This window comes from Peromyscus eremicus, chromosome 4 (assembly GCF_949786415.1).
Source record: "Peromyscus eremicus chromosome 4, PerEre_H2_v1, whole genome shotgun sequence".
Lineage (NCBI taxonomy): Eukaryota > Metazoa > Chordata > Mammalia > Rodentia > Cricetidae > Peromyscus > Peromyscus eremicus.
Window position 1 is genome coordinate 132,081,711 of NC_081419.1, and position 19,325 is coordinate 132,101,035.

At 49.3% G+C, this 19,325-nt stretch overlaps 1 protein-coding gene across 1 annotated transcript in view; it reads left to right on the forward strand.

Moving 5' to 3' along the window:
* Positions 1–2,295: 2,295 nt before the first annotated feature.
* The window catches only part of Ppp1r16b (protein phosphatase 1 regulatory subunit 16B), a 98,953-nt gene continuing 81,923 nt past the window's right edge, over positions 2,296–19,325 (forward strand). Inside the window, exon 1 of the mRNA XM_059261830.1 lies at positions 2,296–2,598. The gene's annotated coding sequence lies outside the window, so the exon portion shown is untranslated. The remainder of the gene's footprint in view (positions 2,599–19,325) is intronic.

Genomic DNA, 19,325 nt, shown 5'->3' on the forward strand with positions numbered 1-19,325 from the left:
GGAAGTTGACTTTCGGGCACTGGCCCCATCCTGTGCGACCCTGGGTAGGTTACTACTCCTCTCTGGGTCTCACTAGATCTGCCTGTCAAATGGGAACAAAAATACCGTCCGGGCTTCTTCCTATCTGTAGTGGAGGTTAGGGGTGGGACAGAGCCCAGGAGAACTATTTTGAGTTCTGGCTGTGTCTCAGTGGCTTCCAATATCCTACAGCTCAGAAAAGGGGTTCCCATCCGGAAGGCTCTAAGATCTAGATCTGGTTGTGTGTGTGTGTGTGTGTGTGTGTGTGTGTGTGTGTGTGTGTGTGTGTGTGTGTGTGTGTGTGTGTGTGTGTGTGTGTGTGTGTGTGTGTGTGTGTGTGTACGCGCGCGCGCGTTGGCAAGCCCCCTGGGGGCTGCACTGGCCCAACCCTTTCCCGGGAGTTTAGGCCCCGCCTTAGGGGAGGAGCCAAGAGGCTGCGCGGTGGCTCGCGACCCAGCAGAGCTGGCTCTGTCGCCGCACCACCAGCTGCGGCTCTGGGACCTGCAGACCGAGCCGGGGCCGGAGCCGCCCGGGGCAGGGCTCGAGAGAGCGGGTGAGTTGAAAGGCGCTGTGTTCCTCTCTGTGCTCTGCGGATCTGGCGGGCAGGTGGTCTCGGCCCCTACCAGTCTGGCTGGCGGAGAGGGGCGCTTTGGCCACCGGCGGGTGGCTTAAGATAATTGGGGTGGTGGGATGTGCTAGAAAGGCGGGTACCGAGGGTGCGGGGCTAGGGAGTTGGGCTACAGTGGGGGCATTCTCCCATGTCTCGTTCTCTGATGAAAAGGCTGGTGTAGGGGGTATATTGGCAGGTTGTTGGTTGGGTCTGTGATGGCCGGATCTTGGGGGCGTTGTGAGGTTCGTGGTCTGTCTGGGCTACCGTCTGCCAGGGGTTACAGGGCTGGGTGGTGGAGCCGTAGAACACCAGACGCCCGGGGCGCGCGGTCTACGAGCCCGGCATGGGGACGCCGCCCCCTCGCGTGGCGGCGCTTGGTCTGGGCAGGCAGCGGCAGCGCGCAGGGAGCGCTGCTCCGGGGATGGGAAAAGTCCCGGGGGCAGGCGTCCCGGCGGGCAAACCTGACCCAATGCGGGATCCCCACCCCTAGAGCGTGTCGGTCAGTCCCGGCAGCCCCTGGTGTGGTAGTTCCCAGAAGGGATGCGCGGGGTCTCTCCGCCTGCCGCCCTGCGTGGGTACGAGCTGCGGGTCGCCGGCTCCCGGAGCGCTCCACTCCTCGGGAGTCCCGCGCATCCTCTCCCTCAGGGAGCAGCGCCCCCGAGCGCCCAGGACTGGCAGAAACGGCGCAGCCCTACCCCAGAGGTCGACTGAGGGGTCTCCCGCAAGGTCATACGGAGCGCCCAGATCGCCCCGGGTGGGAGCGAGGAGCGGGAGGTGCGCCTACCCGCCTCCGTGGCGGATGCAGACTCTCTTCCTCTGCGCTCCCCTCCCAGCCCAGCCTCCTGCTTTACGGAAGATGCTGCTGATGCAGCTCCCAGTCCCGGGCGGATAATCGAGTCTAGGTGAGCCGTGACTCTGGCCCTCCCTGCAAGCCAGTGGGGCGCCACCACCACGGGCCAGGCCTGGGAGCCAATGCTCCCTGGAACCTGGAGAGCGGAGGGACGGAGATGCGGCTGCACAGAGCTTCCCAGAACCGAAAGCCCGTGCTTGCGCGCCATGTGATTACGCTGTTCATAAAGGGCTCCTGTTCTTGCTGTCAGAAGCGCCCACCAGCTCCCCGGCGGCCGGGAGCACCAGGTGCGGCCTGTGAATCGCCCTCTGTGGAGGACCCGGAGCCCGACAGTGCCAGGCGCCGTTTCCCTCCAGGCTCTCTGGGGAAGGGGCTGACGGTAGCCCCGGGCCTTCAGGGGTGGCGTGAGGGGACTTCCCTGTGCGCCCTATCCTGTGAAACGACCTCCATGGAGAGTGAGCTCTCCTTCCAGGCTAGTTCAGCCCAGCTCAGCCGGAAACTGTCGTCTGCCTGCGGGCCCGGCACTGGGTTCCCCATCACCACTGATCTGTAAGAAGTGGGGCAAATGGTCGCGATAGGGTAACCAAGAGGCCTCGAGTGAAGAAGCTCTTGGTGCAGCGGAGCATCATGGATGACCCTTCTAGGCAAACCCGCCTTCTGTAAGGGTTTGAGCGGGGCGTGTCCCCTAGCCAGGTGCAGAAGTGGAGCCCTGGTGGGTGGTTCTGCAGGGGCTGGGGTGGGGGTGGGGTTTCCACTTTTCCTCCCTCAGTTATGTCACAAAGAGCCAGCTTGCAGGAGGCGGTGGGGAGCGGTGACTCCTTCCAGCGAGCTGCCTGCTTGCAAGGCCTTTCCCACACACATTCCCACCACCTTCTCTCCCACCTGTCACCCAGATCCCGTCTTCTCTGCCCCAGTCCCTGGGATGCTGCGGGCAAGATGCCAACTAGACTGTCAACTCGAGTCTACCTAACAGTCTACCGCCCACCTCTTCCCAGCCATTGGAATGGCTTCCTTTAAGAAGATTCCTTGGTTTCTAGCTGACCCTCATCTGTGGCTCAGGTGTCAAAGGCTCCTTGAAAGTCCCCTTGTGATGGGATGTTTCCTGTTCTAGAAGTACCAGGTAAACAAGGCCAGTGTCTGGTGCCCGCACAGACTTTGCACTCTGTGTTCATGGAGCCAGGGAGCCAGAGGAGGAGAGGTTAAATTCTAATCTTGCTGTACAGTGTTCTCATGCGCCCCAGTCAAGGGCCAGGGAGGGGAGGCTGAGGCAGGGAAATGATTTCCTGTGGGGCTACTTTGAGCTAATCATCTGTCCTGTGTTGTGGAAACCCAGCTCTAAAGCCTCAGTGAACTGGTTCTGACCGATAGCAACTGAGCGAACACGGGTCAGCAGATTGCAGAGGCAGCCTGGATTCAAGTGCTGGGTTTGGATTCAAGACCCCCTCTCTTGCTGACCTTACCCCTTCTCCCAACCTAACTCCCTGTGCTCCCAGCCCCCAGCAGGCTTGTAGCAATTGCAGACAGTGGGTCCCAACTGACACCCGCCATCACAGACCAGGACAGCCCTTGTCTCAACACATCTTAGAGATCAGCCTTGGGAGAGGGGAAGCATGCACAAACCTATCACAGAAAGCTATCAAAGTATGAAAGTACCTAACATCAGGGAAGCTGTGTGAGTCTAGTTGAAACAACAGCTCTAAGCTTAAAAGCCTTGGGACTCTGTGTAAAGCTCTCTCGTCAACCCCACGCCCCTCCTCTGGGTAATAAGAATCCCACAATTGTCATCTTCATGGGAGCTCCAAGGACTGTGTGAGATAATAGAACGTAGAAGTGTTTAGTGGAGTGCCGGTAGGCAGGCAGGAAGTGACTCTCGTCACTAGCACCTCTGTTTCTTCCTTTTCTTGGGCCCTCAAGGACCCTGCCTCCTCCCCTGTTACAGGAAATTAGCACTTCTTTCTGCCCGAAGTTCTTGGGATTGAGAAAGCCTCAGCTTGTCTCCTGGGAAGTGGGCACTGTCCTAGGAATTAGGCTTCTGCATGACCTCTTCCCGGGTCCCTTGTACATACCTTGTGCTTAGCAAAGGGTTTTCATAACCAAGGCAGCTCGGGGGTTTCTCATCTAGGGGAAGAGGCAGGCTTGCAGAGACAGAGGGCCTGGTGGGGTCAAAGTTTCCATAGTAAGAAGTGGGGACTGAGAGCAAGTTTGAGTCATCACACTGTGCCTGTCAATGGGTGCCCATAGGTGACTTCTCTCCCATGCAGGTAAGCTGCCTGCTAGGGGCGGTGAAGTGAGCAGAAAAGAGATACCGTAGGTAAAGACTTAGCTTGGGGCTATCCTTGTATGAATAAGTATTCACAGATGTTAGTTACTATTATTATTAGTCTATTATTACCAATAACAGGTGGACTAGATTTACTGTGGGAGCACATTTGCTCTCTTCAGTGCTAATTTTTAAGAGGTGGGTAATGGAGGGGTGGGTACCCATGCACGGAGAACTGTGTGTGTTAGAGTGTACAGGCTGGAAAGCTCTGGATGGCTTTGGGGAGCTGTGGGTGGGAGTTGCTGCTGGAGCCCAGTCAGCACAGTGTGATGCAGGTCTTGGTAGGAACATGGGGAAGGAGTCAGAGGTCATCCCGCCAGGGGCGGTGCATGGTTCAACGCTCGCTGACCCGAAGCGGCCCTCCACGGCCTTGTCAGGTGGAGGCTCCCTGCAAAAGGTTGTCTGACTGTAGTACCCAGGAAAGTTCAGGATTGATTTCTGCATGGGAGGAAGAGCTGGGCCGTGCTTTTGTGCTGAAGCATTCTCTCTATTACTTCTTGGTTCCTTCCAGCAAGCACAGAGCTTACCTTCCTCTGCCTAATGTGTTCCCCCATGCCAAAGTCTTCAAAGATGCTATGGGCCAGCTGGGCCTGGTGGGATATGTATGTAATCTCAGCACTCCGGAGGTTGAGGCAGGAGGACAGCAAAATCAGGGACAGCCTGGGCTACATAGTAAGACCTTGAAGAAAAAGAAAGGATGTCATGTGCTCTCCTACATGCTCTTTGTAACTATGTAAGCTGGCTGCACAGAGTATAGTTTCTCTGACTTTGTGTGCCCCTTGGTGCTGGGCAGTAGGCCTCTTATGATGGGTCACCGTAGGGTATGCTCTTAGAACCTGCCCTGACTTTTGGGAAACTGCTGAGTGCAAGTGACTGTGGGGGGATGTGTTCCTGGATATATCAGAATCCAGAAGGAATTCCACCAGAGTCCCACAGATGTGCCTTGCAGCTTGATTGATGGGGCAGGTGGTGACCAAGCCCCAAGGTGGCCCCAGGGAGGAATGAGTCTTTTAGGATGACTGCCCAGAATATCATGTGACTATAGATCCTGCCTATAGACAGACGACATCCAAACAAATGTTTAACTCTTCCTTTTCCATGATGATAGAAGTTTAAGTTCAGAGTTCGAACTCTGATTCTGCTTTCCTCCAGCTTTTAGACCTTGGGCAATAGTTCTGTTTCCTTGAGCTCCAATTTCTTCATCTGGGAATACAGACCATATATACTGTATATACAACACACACACACATAAGGAATTCTGAGCTCTCCTAAGGATTTTAATCCCATGTAAAGTGAAGGGCTTCCAAGTTTTTTTTTTTTTTTTGTGATGAGTCACACTATATGCTGAGGCTAGCCTTGAACTCTGTCTTCCTAGTTCAGCCTGAGCACTGGGGTTATAGGGGCGTACCCCTATGCCTCGTGTGACTTCTTAAAGCTGTACATGATATTGGTATAATGGCTACTAAATTTTTACCTATGGTCTGTTTGTAATCATACTTAGAGTATATAATGATCATTATCCTTTTAGTTTTCTTTTTAAATTATTTACATTTTTCCCTCTTTAGATTTATTTACTCGATTTTTATGTGTATGAGTGTTTTGCCTGCATGTATGTCTGCACCACATGCATGCCTGATGCCAGCAGAAGTCAGAAGTGGGTGTCGGATCCCTTAGAACTGGAGTTACAGATGGTTGTGAGCCACCAGGTGAGTGCTGGGAATCAAACCTGGATCCTCTTCAAGAGCAGACAGCGTTCTTAGCAGCCAAGGCATCTCTCCAGCCCCTAGTCTTCTGTTTTAGCCACTAGACCTGTAGATCTCCATTGCAGAGGGTTTTGGCCAGTGTCTAGAGATTGTTTTGTTTGTCCGAACTAGCTAGGAGAGAAGCAGAGAAGGGTAATGATTGGCATCTAGTGCACAGAGACCAGGAAGGCTATAGGATATTCTAAAGTGCATAGCGTGCACCCCAAAACAAAAAATTACTGGCTCCCAAATGTTAATAGTGTCAAGGCTGAGATCAGCTACACTAGACTTTCTGTCCTCTGAGGTCAGTGACTGTATCTAATTCATTCATCTGTGTCCCCAGTTGTCCAGTGTGATGTTCAAAGCCTGGGAGGCAATCCATATGCATTAAAGGAATGAATGAGGACTTGGAAGGCCTCCTGCACCCTGGCGTCCCAGGAGTTTGGCTTACAGGATGTTTTGAATGGGCAGGAGAGATTTAGATGAACCTGCATGATGAACAGCCGCTCGGTAATTCAGAGCAAAGACTTTCAGAGTGCGCACGCTATTTCCCCCTGAGCAGGTGCACAGGGGCCTGAATTCACGGCTCATGGCTGTGTTACCACTGTATTGCTGTGCCAGACACAAGGCCCATCTTGATTCTCAAGTGGGCTGGGAAAAGGGAGCCATAGGTGCTAACAAGAACCGCCCTGTCAGCTGAGCCCTGGGATCTGCCAGGCTGGGGCGCAGCTGCTGTCAGCTTCCTGTTTGTTCCCGTTCTGGTGGAATGAAGGAAACCCACTGAATGGCTGTTTTTCCACTGACATTTACGGCAATGTGATAGGCCCTGGATTAATGAGGTCAAGCTACAGTGTGAAATCTGCCTGATAACTTGAAGCCTGGCCAGCAGGAAGACACGCTTTTTCTTTGGGCTGTTTGATGTCTCTGGATGGCTTTGGGCAGGAAGCAGGGGTTATGGCTGCTCAAAAGAAGGACATACTTTATGCCCTAGGATTGTCTGAGCCCGGTGTTGTCTCTTTTTCTAATGTATTGGGAAGGCTTATTTTAATGTGGACTTTGAAATAAGCAGCTTGTTAAAGCAAAGATTCACTTTCAGTCACACAGGTTGCTGAGTGGGAACCTGGACCACAGAGAGGATACTACTCCCATACACCCTCCCTGCCTCAAGTAGAAGTTAGAACTTAATTCAGGGAGGGGGAGGGTTGCTGGGTATATGCCTCAAACTGATTGGGTTAGAGGAGTCTGATTTGGCTGGGCTCAGGCTTCAGCAGCTGCGTCTCTCAACAGGCTCCTGGGAGAGGGTGTGTGCCAAACTACTGATTTACAAACTTTCCTGAGTAGCAAGCATCTGGAGAACCCCAAGTCTACAGGTGAGGGTTCCTGGCGTGGACCACTCAAGCACAAAAGACAGTTCAGCCTGTGCCTGTTTGCACAGCCATCTGCTCTGCTGCCTGCTTTCAGAGTCACAGATGTTAAGTATGCCCAGGCCTGGGACCAGATGCGAGTGACAGGATGCTTGGGCTCAGGGAACAACTCAAGTAGCCAGAACTGGTGTGACTGAGTTCACAGTGCTTCCGAAAGCACTTGTCTAGGGATGCACCACTCCTGGGCCATCTGGTCACCTGGGGTTTTTCCAAAAACACAGATCCCTGGGCCCCAGCACCTCTCCCCTGTGCCACAGTCAGTCCGAACGGGCCCCTGGGAATCTGTATGTTTGAAAATACTCCAGGAGATTCTGATTCACAGCTGGGGGTGCGGAGGGGATGGGTACCCTGTGTAGGTGTCCAGCAGGGCTTGGATCCTGATGCAGGGTTGTGCACAGCCCATTGACACCTGGCTAAAAGTGGTGCCTGGATCTAGCTTGTGCTTGCTTGCCAAGCTCTGTGCCCTGCAGGGTTGTCTCTGCCTAGAGGGAAGGACACCTGCTTCTTAATTGATCATGAACATGTGGTTTTTATGAGCATGCCTCTAACTCTTCAGTCCTCTGTCAACTAAGTGAGGGCAGTATTACTATTCTGACTCTACTGCTCAGGAAAGTGAAGGGCAGGGAGGCTCAATGGCATCCCCAAGGTCACACTACCAACAAATGGCAATTAGGATTTGAATCTAGTCCATCTGGCTTCAAAGCCCTTGTCCTTCATTACCACATGTGCTGACGAGAGAGAGAGAGAGAGAGAGAGAGAGAGAGAGAGAGAGAGAGAGAGAGAGAGAGAGAGAATGTGGAAATGTGGAGGTCAGAGGACAACCTCAGCTGTTTGTCCTCACCTTGCACCTTGTTGGGAGACCGGGTCTCTTGTTTTTTGCCAATGCATGCTCCAGACTAGCTGGCTGGGAAGCGTCTGAGGATTCTCTCATCTGCCTCCTCTCTCCAGCTAGGATTGCAGACACTCGATACTGTATTCATTTTCCTATGGGCTCTACGGATCTAAACTCTGTCTCTCACACTTACATGGCAAATACTGTACCCACATGCCCAGCTCCCACTCTCTGGCTTATTGCTGTGTAAAAATGCTTTCTTCTCTCTGTGGGGACATCCCACTCAGGGTGAGTCTCTTCTAGTCTTTCTTCAGACTGGGGAAACTAGCAGTGACCTTGGCTGGCTTTGGTGACACACCTGCCTCCACCACCTACTGCAATCTTGAGCATGTTCCTTGTTTGTCTTGGATAGCCGAGCCTCAGTTTCCCTGTGTGTAAAGAAAGCATAGCAATAATATGTGATGCAGATGATTAAATACTGAGTCTGCCCAGCAACAGGATGTATGGATATAAATAAATTAATCCCGCAGGCTTACTGTCGGCATGGGCTTCTGTGTGTCCTGGATGGCTGTAGCGCGGAGGGACAGGGAACACTGTGTCGTTATGTCCCAGGGACTGGGTCATTCTTGTTCTTCACCAGGTTGCTGATGGTCATGGCTTCCTTCAGCATCCTCAGCCCCTGGGCCCTGCTTTTTGTACTGTTGAGGCCCTGGTGCCTGTGGCCAGTCCAGTGAGCTCTTAGTTCAGTGTCTCCTTCAGAGCTGGCTCTGTTTCTTGTCATCTAATTGAAGCAAAAGCAACTCACGCTAACACACGCTCTCCTCAGCACCCCTGGCCCTTCTTGGTTGCTTTCTAGAATCACTAACATCCTCAGCTGTCCTGTGGACAGGACAGAGAGCGAATGTCACGTGATGGACACAGCCTCTTGCTTTATAGTGAAATAGGAATGATTTTAACCAAGATTCCATTTGGTTCTTTTTCCCTTTGACATATAATATTAAGGTTTTTTATTATTGCTATGTTTTATGCTTTTTAATTATACATAGATACAAACACATCATTAAACCCCAACACTACAGAGATGTGGAAAATGTAAAGTAAAACTTCCCAACTGCTCTCCCTAGACTCTCATCCCCTTCTCCGGAAGGAATCCCCCTGTGCTTAGCTTTCTGTACATTTTTATGCACACACAAACTCATATTCATTTACATGTTTATCTTTCTTTCTTCTTCACACATCTAGGTCACACTCCTCTGAGATTTCCTTTTCAACTAACTTGTCTGAGCACATGCCAACACATGTATGTCTATCTGAGTCTTGAAGGTTAGGAAGAATCTCACTGGTAAAAATCCACCCTCATTTATTTTGTTGTTCCTTGTTGATGATTAAAATTGCTTCTAGGGACTGGAGAGACAGCTTAGTGGGTAAAAATGCATACTGCTCTGGAGGACTTGGGTTCGATTCCCAGCATCCACATGTAGATGTAGAGCTCACAACTTCTAGCTCTAGGGGACTGGGCTCCCTGGTTCCCCCTGGAACCTGCACACACTTGGCATACACTTGGCACACACTGGACACACACTCATGCAGACAGACAGACATGAATACACATAAATCTGTAAAAACGGCTTTTTGTTCTTTTCCTGCAGCAAGAGCATATTGTGGCATCTTGGTTTCTACAGGTTTTTTCTTTGCACAGCACTCCTAATTCACCCATAAGCAAATGTTGTTGCAGTTAGAACTGGGCCAGCTCTAGCTGACTTGTTTCCTCTGGTGTGGATGCTGCCCCTGCCTTCCCCCTGCATGGATGCTGCCCCTGCCTTCCCCCTGTGTGGCTGCTGCCCCTGCCTTCTCCCACACGGATACTATGTGCTTTACTTCTTCATAGGTACCAGCTGGGGAAACTTTATTGGGGTGCCCAGGGCCAGGAGTGTTTTGCATCCCCCTCCCCAGATTTTGGAATATTTCCAAATACACAATGACATGCCTTACAGATGGGACCCAAGTCCAAACATGAATTCATTTGTTATCTCCTCCTCTCTCTCTTTCTTCTTTCTTACCCCTCCCCCTCCTCACCTTCCTCCTCCTTCTCCTTTCTCTTCTGTACTGGGATTGAATCTAGGGTTAATGAACATAGGCAAGCACTCTATTACTGAGCTATAACCCACCCCTCATTATGAGTGTGTGTGTGTGCGCGCACACACACACACACACACACACACACACACACACACACACACACGCTCGAGCATGTGGGCATACATGCATGTGGAAGCCAGAGGTCAACATCCAGTATGTTGCTCCTCAGTCACTCTTTACCTTACCTTTGTAACAAGGTCTCTCACTCAGCTGAGCACACCAACTGTGTCAGATTGTGGCCAGAGGCCTCAAGGACCCTTCCTGACTCTTCCTCCTCAGTGTTGATTATAGGCCCAGATCACCATGCCAGCTTTTACGTGGATGCTGGGGGATCGAACTCAGGTCCTCATGCTTGGGCAGCAAGCACTTTACTGACCAGGCCGTCTTCTCAGCCCCTGAGCACCCCTTTTACATTTTTTTTTTAATTTTGTGACAGAGTTTTGATAAGTAGCCTTGATGGTTTTAAACTTGTGACTCTTCTGCCTCAGCCTCCTGAGTAGCTGGGAGGACAGGCCTGTACCATATGCCTAGCTTCACATTTGTTTGTCTGTTTTTAATAGACACTGTATACAAAGCCAGAAGGTAATCTATTATAACACGGTTGGTGCGCAGGGTTTGACTGTAGCCTTTCGGAGGTCAAGGGTGAAACTATCCCTTTCTGGTTTCGTGGAAGATCTGAAAAAGCTTTGGAGTTTGGAGCATTTTGGATTTTGGATATTTGGTTGCTCAACCTGTTAATTAACCTGAGCCAGGTTTTGGAGTGATTTTTTTTGACCATTGGATGATGCCTTTATAAAGATGGTTAACTTCATTCCACTTGTCCTTATGCTTCAGATTAAATATAAAATTAAATTAAGCCAGCATCTGCCCTTAGGTTGATCTCATCTAGGGTTGGCAGAGGTGGGCGAATAAAACAGGAGCAACACAGTGTGGTTCAGGTTGCACCACAGGCACGAGTGTGCCAAGCCAGCTGCTAGTGATCAGCCCTAGCTTCATGGTCCGTGCCTATGAGATCACCAGACATAGCATGGACGGTGTCAACCTGGAATGAGGGGGTTGACATCTTCAGAAGGAAACCACTTGAAGGCTGTGTGCCTGTATAATGCCAGCATTTGAGAAGGATCATGAGATCAAGGCCAACTATGATTCTGTCTCAAACTCCCCAGGGAATAGGGAAGGGGTCGGGGTGGGGGCTGGGGCTCTTGATGATAATCAAAGAAACGATGCGGCTACCTGGGGAGCAGCAGACAAGGCAGGAAGTTAGGAAGGGACAATTCCAAACTAGGCTTTTTGGTGGTTTCCACGTTTGCTAATGGGGTTCATTTGAGAAAGGTTTTGCAGGTAAATCTGAAGCCTGCAGTGATTTCTTATCCCTCCCATGTGGGAAGAACCATACGCTAGTCCAGAAAGACAGAGATTGGGGGAGCAGAGGGCTTGCTTTCAAAACTCACACTCTTGGAGGTCACAAAGGTTGGATGTGGGTGGTATGCTTGACTCTGGTGGATCAGAAGCACAGAGCACTTCTCAGTAAAGAAGTATCAGAGATCTTCCTGTGGTTTTTAAAGGGGCCTCCTATGCAAAAAGAAGGGGCTTGTCCAGCTGGAGGGGGGTTTTTCACATACTCAGAGGCAGCCAAGCCTGAGCTAGACATTTCCCGGTTTCAGGCATCTATTCACTCACTTGGGATGGCTCAAGGCAATGAGCAGCTGAGGATATCAGCTGGAAGGGAACCCACTTGTTATTTTATGATGTTGCTCGGCCCATGATGCAGAGCTCACTGTAAAGCCCCGATACTGAGCAGAAGACGAAGGTCCTGGTTCTAAGCTCTGCAGTCAAGCCCCGACTGCAGAGGCAGCTTGAGCAGTGGTTAGGAATGAAAGTTTGGGCATGGAGAGGTGGCATGCACCTTTAATGCTAGTACTTGGTAGGCAAGGACAGGTAGATCTCTATGAATTGGAGGCCAGTCTGGTCTACCTGGCAAGTTTCAGGCCAGCTGGACTACATAGTGAGTCTCTGTCTCACAAAAACAAACAAACAAACACAAAGGCTGGGAAGATGAAAACACAAAACATAAAATAAAGACTCAATAAATGGAAGTGCTGCCTCTGATAAGACTGTTGAGAGTCTTAAACTGTTGCTCTTATTCTAACAACCAAGGCAGGGCAAATACAACACGAAACTAGAGCTGTTCTAAACCTGTCAGAGATGAGGGTGCAAAGAACTTAAACGAACCAATTCCAAAGAGGTAAGAGGTTGTGTAAGAACAGTAAGACTGTGTAAGAATGAGGTCTTGAGTTTGGATTCCCATCTAGGCATGCCCCTGTACACCTGTAAGACCTGCACTGTGGGAGGCAGAGGCAAGGTTATTGGCACTTGCTGGTACCAGCCTAGCTTCAGGATCAGCGAGAGACCCTGTCTCGAGTGACTGTGGGGGAGAGTGAAAGTGCAGGACACTCAATGTATTCCTCTGCCGTCCGTGTTTGGGTGTGCTTGCATGTATGTGCACCACCACACACACAACTAAAAAAAAAGTACCTTTCTCCAAGGCCTGTTATAAGCACGAAATCTGACAGAGTAGGTAAAGCACTCAGCTTGGTGTCAGGAATGCAGTTGGTGATAATTCCAAGGACAAGGACATTATTTCATCATGGAGCCTGTTTTCCACATTGAACACATTAGCATCCTCTGGTGCCCTTCATGTTCTACAGAAAGGTCTTGCTTTAGACCTTCTGGGGAATTAGAACTTTCTGCTCTAAGAAACAGCAGGGATGGTTGCCAAGTCCTGACATGGTGGTTCTTGGAGGCACATCACACCCACCTGGGGAACTTTTAAACCTATCAATTCCTGGCTGTACCTCAGACCCATTAACCTAGAATGTGCCAAGGTGGCACTCTCACACACCAGTGTTCTTTTAAAACTTGTAATGATTCATTATGGAAAAAGAAAAGCAATGCGGAAAATACATACAACTTTGTGGCGTGGCTTCTCTCCTTTGCCTGCGCTCCAGGGATTGGAATTGGATGACTAGACTTGTGGCAAGTGCCTTTACCTGTTGAGCCATCTTGTTGGGTTTCTTTTTAAAATGAAGAAAAACAATAACAGCAAAACAAAAACAAACAACAATGACAAGAACAAGCCAGCAGTGGTGTGTGTGTGTCTGTCTGCAGATGTGCATTTGTGCATGTTTGTGGATGTGTGTGGAGGCCACATATCCGATTGTCTTTATGCTTTCAGTCCCACCTCTTTTTTTTAAGGCAGGGTCTCTCACTGAGCCTGAAGCTCATGGTTTTGGCTATTCTGGATGAACATGATCTCTACAGATCTGCTAGTCTCTACCTCCCCAGCACTGGCTTTAGGCTTTTAAGTTTTTATTTTTGTATTAAAAACAACATGAATGATGAGTATCTACATTCAGAAAATATATACATTTTAATACCCGTTTCATCCCTAGGAAAGATATACATTTTAAGTGGATTTTTCACAAACTGAACACATCTGTGTCATTCATTTTCTATTCAAGACATAGAACATTCCCAGTACCCCAGCTGTTCTGCCTCTGTCCAGTCACTCTTCCTTGACACTACCTTCCTGCTTGCTAACAGTTATTTCTTCTTGTTGAATTTTACATAAGGGGAATCATACGCTAGGCATCCTTTATGTGTTTAAAAAATACTGGTTAACATTGTTTCTGTGCCTCACCCCTATTCTTGATGACTGGATAGTGTTCATTCCCACTGCTGTATGACACTCTATTACAGGGATACAGCACTCACCCACTATGCTGTTGTTGCTGGATGTTTTGGATTATTTATTTATTTTTAATGTATGAATGTTCTGTCTGCATGCATGGCTGTGTACTACACGTGTGCAGAGTGCTTGAGGGCCAGAAGAGGGCACCGAATTCCCCTGAGACTGGAGTTGTAGACAGTTGTGAGCAGACACGTGATTGCTGGGAATCCAACCCAGGTCCTCTGGAAGAGCAGCCAGTGCTCTTGAACATCTCCCCAGCCCCATTTTGAATTGTTTATATTTTGGGTCTATTACAAATGACTCTGTCAGCTTTCTGATAAACGCCCTTTAGCGACTGCACGTAGGACCTTCTGTTGAGTCTGTTCTAGGGATGGAATTGCTGAATTTAGGAGTGTGTTTACTCACATTTGTAAGATATTGCTGAGTGTCTTTAAGAATGTGTTTGCACCAATGTATACCCCACTCAGGGCACGGGAACCTGTGCAGAACTGTTGCTGTTTTCTGTGGTTTTGCTCCGGATTTGGGTGTGTACTCACAGCATCTCCAGGTGATTCAGGCAGAGCTGTGCTTGGTTTGAAAAGTGTTAGCAGGAATGAGGAATGGCTGCAGGGTCGCCTGTGGCAGGAGCTCGCTATGGACCTGGCCTGGAGTTCCACGGAGAAAGGCGTTTTGCTGAGAAGGGGAATGTTCAGGAGTGTGCTTTGTGTGCATTTGGCTCATCAGGATGGCTCTGGAGACTGAGCTGGAGCCCTTTGAAGTTCTGGGGAGAGACCAGGAAAGACTCAAGTCTCTTCCTGTTTAAGGCCTGTCTGGGATGGGAAGACGATAGGTAACTAGTAGTGTGCCTAAATACCATCAGAGATAATCTGACTTGGGGTCATGGTGTAGTTTTGCTCTTCAAAGCTTACCTAGAGCCAGGTGCTAGGAAGATCCTAGAAAAGATAAAGTGAATAGCAGAACTGCAGAACTGTCCTTAGAGAGGAACACAGCTCACACAGGCACAAAGGAGAGCGGAGCTGGAGGGTTAGTAATGTTGGCTCTCTGTCGATTCTTCCTCCTCTTCTTCCTCCTAATCATCCTTCTCTTCTTTTTTCTCCCCTTCCTTCCCCTCCCTTCCCCTCCCCTCCCCTCCCTTCCCCTCTCTCCCACTTCCCTCCCTCCCTCCTTCCCTTCTTCCTTTCTTTCTGAGGCAAGGCCTTGTTATCTAACCCAGAACGATCTTCAACTCAAAACCCTGCTTCTGCCTCTCCAGTGTGCGAAGGCCAGGCATGTGCTACCGTTGCCTACTTAATACACCTACAGTTTCAGACCGCTTGTTTTTTCCAAGCACTCATTTCTTTTACATCCTTGGGCAAAGCTAGGATGGTTGCTTTAAGGACCCTTATCCCTGTTGATTTCAACGTCTGTTTCATTTTGAGAAGACGGCACTGATGGCCTTTTCTCACGAGTTTGGGTCATGTTTTCCTGGCTTTTTAACAATTTTTAATTTTAGAGTAGTTTTATTTTATGTTTATCTATTTTTAAAGAGTGATTAGCCAGGCACGGTGGTACATGCCTTTAATCCCAGCATTTGGGAGACAGAGGTAGGTAGATCTCTGTGAGTTCGAGGCCAGTGTTGTCTGTGTAGCAAATTCCAGGCCAGCCAGGGCTATATAGTGAGAACTTGTCTCAGAAAAAAAAAAATTCATTTAAATTTTATTGTATGTGTATGAGGGTTCTGCCTGCAGGTACATATGTGCACCATGCCTGGTGCCCACAAAGTCCAGAAGAGGGCCTCAGATCCGCCTGGAACTAGTGTTACTATGGTAGTGAGCCTCCATGTGGGTGCTGGGAACCAAACCTGGGTCTTCTGGAAGAGCAGCAAGTGCAATTAACTGCTGAGTCATCTTTCTAGCCCCGTTATAGTAATTTTAGATTACATCCTGAGTTTTGTAAAGATTTGAAGAGAGTCTGGATTCTATTGTGTTTCTCAGAAAAGAAAGATTTTTAAATAACTGGCCACTAGCTCGCCCAATCTCCAGTTCCAAACAGCATCCCCCGGGCAGGCACTATAGTTAGGATCACTATTGCTGTGGTGACCACCGTGACCAAAAGCTACTTGAGGAGGAAAAGGTTTATTTGGCTTATATATCCCAAGTCACAGTCCATGGAGGGAAACCAAGGCAGCAATTCAAACAAGGCAGGCAGGATCCTGGAGGCAGGAGCTGATGCAGAAGCCATGGAGGGGTGCTGCTTACTGGCTTGCTCCCCATGGTTTGCTCAGCCTGCTTTCTTACAGAACCCAGAACTACCAGCCCAGGGTGGCCACCACCCTCCATGGACTGAACCTTCCCACGTTGACGACTAATTAAGAAAATGCCCTAAGGCCTGCCTATAGCTCATCTTATGGAGACATTTTCTCAGCTGAGGTTCCTTCCTCTCAAATGACTCTAGCCTGGGTCAAGTTGACATAAAATGAGCCAGCACAGTGTGCAACAGCTGAGATCTTGGTCACTTCTTTGAGCCTGATTTGCACTGCTTGGCATCTTTCCAGGATATTTAGCATCCATGAAGCACTGGGTACAGTCTCCCACCCTGCTTCTCTCCCAGCCCCCTTTCTGCCTTAACTGAATGTCAGGTAGCTGTGACTGGTTTCAAACTCACTGTGAGCTGATGGTGACCCTGAATTACTGCTTCCCTCTCCAGGTGTGTGCTACCACGTGCTCAGCCATGAGAACACTACTTAATGCTTAGGGCTGCTGTCCTGTAACGCTATCTTTTGGTGGAGGCAGGGGGATACCTTTTTTCACCTCCCAGCTGCCACTGACTGAATTTTGCCCTCTAATTGCTTAAGTCACAAGAGAGCAATCTTTACGCAAACAAAGATTAGCTGCCACACACAGGTCTGATGGAGGGAAATTCCCTCGCATTCAAAAGCTAAAAAAATACAAGTTGCCTTGTGCTGTTTCTGTCTTTTAACTGTTCAGTCCCCTCCAGTTTCTGCCTGATTTTTGGTAATTTCCAGTAGGCTCTTCTTTGGAGGGTGAACGGGTAATGTCTAGGGTTTCACAGTTGTGTGTAGGCAGGAAGGTTGTCCAACAGGAGTGCACTACCCTGGCTTGTTACACAATCTTGCTGAACACAGCTTTGTCCATTCAGGAGCCCACAGAACCACCCACCTTCCTGCTTCTGGTGCAGTGGATGACAATGAACACTCATTTGCTGACTAAGTAAATAAGGTTTTACATTGAAAATAAAAGTGAATCGGCAGAGAAAATTGCCAGAACAAAACCCCAAATTAGGGCTGTGGAGATGGTTCAATTGGTAAAGTGCTTGCACATGAGAACCTGTTTTTGGAACCCTGAACCTGTGTGAAAGCTGGTCATGGTGGCACACACCTGTAACCCCAGTGCTGGAGAGGCAGAGGCAGGTGGACCCTTGGAATTCATTGGTTAGCCAGCCAGTCTAGCCAAATCAGTGAGTTCCAGGCACAGTGAAAGACCTTGTCTCAAAAAATAAGGTGGGAAATGATGGAGTAAGACACCAGACATCAACCTCTGATCTCCCTCCTTCCCCCTACATGTGTATGTGAGCATGACGTGTGCGGGCGCAACACACACACACACACACACACACACACACACACACACACACATACACACACACCCCTCCAAATTAGTTACTTGTTAATGACCAGAGATAGGAACTAGAGAGAGATGCCATCATTTGAGGGGAAATGAGAGTGCCCCAGACATCTGAGTGCAAAGAACCATAGTTAATAGAGTGAGCCCTGGGTTTTGACTCAGGAAGCTGAATTCTATTGCTATAGTAACACGGCTTCCTGCAATGGGACTTTCAGGTTCAAAGAGAATAGTGAAGCCGAGGTCTGCTTGGAGTTCTGCACGCGCAGGAGGAGGGAATCAAAGGGGAGAACTCTGGCTGCAGATCACAGGAGAGGGACAGAAGTGCTGTCCCATAGGCCGCCACCGCGTGCGTCTCTGCATGGTAACTCAGGAGGTCACAGGTACAGTGCCCGGAAACTTCAAAACCTGCATTTGGATTAAAAAAAATTCATCAGACTGGGGAGGTTCTAGAAATCTCCTGTTTCATGTCCCAGGCAAGAGAGGATCAGACAGTCACTGTTGTGAATCTGGTCCAGGAGTTGTTCCGAGAAATGAGAATGAAAAGTCACTCACCAGAAAGGGAATATTTGGCCATGGAGGTTGATCCCCTAGGGCCTTGAAAGGGACAGGAGATGAAGGTTGGAATGAGGGACACTGTTTCCTGCCTGAGCCTAAAATTCAGTCAGTTCTAACACTAAGTGAAGTTCTGACTCGAATCAACTATTTCTCACTCTTCATGGATTTCATCTATTTCCCTTAAGAATCCCTCTTCTAGCCAAGTACCATAGAGTCCAGGCCTGAAATCCCAGTATTTGGGAAGTGGAGGCAGGAGAATCAGGAGTTCAAGGTCATCTTTGGCTTCATAGTCAATTTCTAGTCAGTCTGACTCAAAACAAAGCCAAAAACCAGAACAAAACAAAAACCAGTAAACAAACAAGAATTGTTCTTCACCAGTCAGACTTCAGAGCTCATCTTCTTTGCTTGCCTTTTTTCCCTTTTATTTTCCAGCAGGGGAGATATTAAACATACCAAGCAAATGGTTTAGGCACCAATCCATCAAGCAGATGGCAAGCTGATAAAGAAGAGAGGCCGACACAGAAGAGCTGGGACACAGCCCTGCTTACAAGTGCCCTAACCTCTCCCAGTCTGTTTTCTGTTCTTGTTTTGTTTCGAGACACTGTCTCATATATTCCAGGCTGGTCTCAAATTTGATATATAGCCAAGGATGACTCTGAGCTCTGAATCCACCTGCTTCTACCTCTGCTGTGCTAGGCTTATAGGTGTGTACCACCATAACTAGTGTATGAGGTGCTGGGGATCAAACTCGGGGCCTCCTCATGTATGCAAGACAAGTACTCTACCAGCTGAGCTATAGCTGCAGCCTAGTCATCTCCTCTTTGAAATGGAGACAATATCTACATCTTCAGAACTGTCGCACTACTCCCAGGAGATGTTACGGTGGAGCTTGATGTGGGGAGGGGTGCTAATTCGAGGAGAGGCTGCCATTGTTTCTTGGCGTGCTTTCTCCATGGGTTCATTTCATGGGCACAGATAACAGGCCCTGAAAGGCTTCCCTTTAGCTGAGCTAAGTGTGTGTTTCACTCTGTAACGATCCTGACAGTTACCTTCTCGCTTGCGAATTGGTCTGTCTGCTTTCTTAACCAATATGTCTTCTTAGTTGTCTCACTGCTAATGCTGTCGGCTCTAAAATCTTGTGCTTCCTGTGGACGATCTTTTAAAATGCTTAGGTGCTTTGGGAGTCTCTCTTCTTTCCTTCCGCTGTTGTTTTTGTGCATAAACTTTGCATTTGAATCCCAGATCGGGCCACTGACTGGCAGAAAGCTGGAATCAACTTGGATTCACTCTGGCCCCTCCCTCTCCCATCCAGTCCTCCAGGTAGGACCATCTTCAAACTCAACTGCTTCCTTGGCATTATTCTACACACCTCAGCAAATGGTTCATATGAAAAGTCTTGTAAAACCCTCATCCCGGCAACTTCCCAACTGGCTGAGCCTGCCCCTGGCTGCAGGAGGAGGG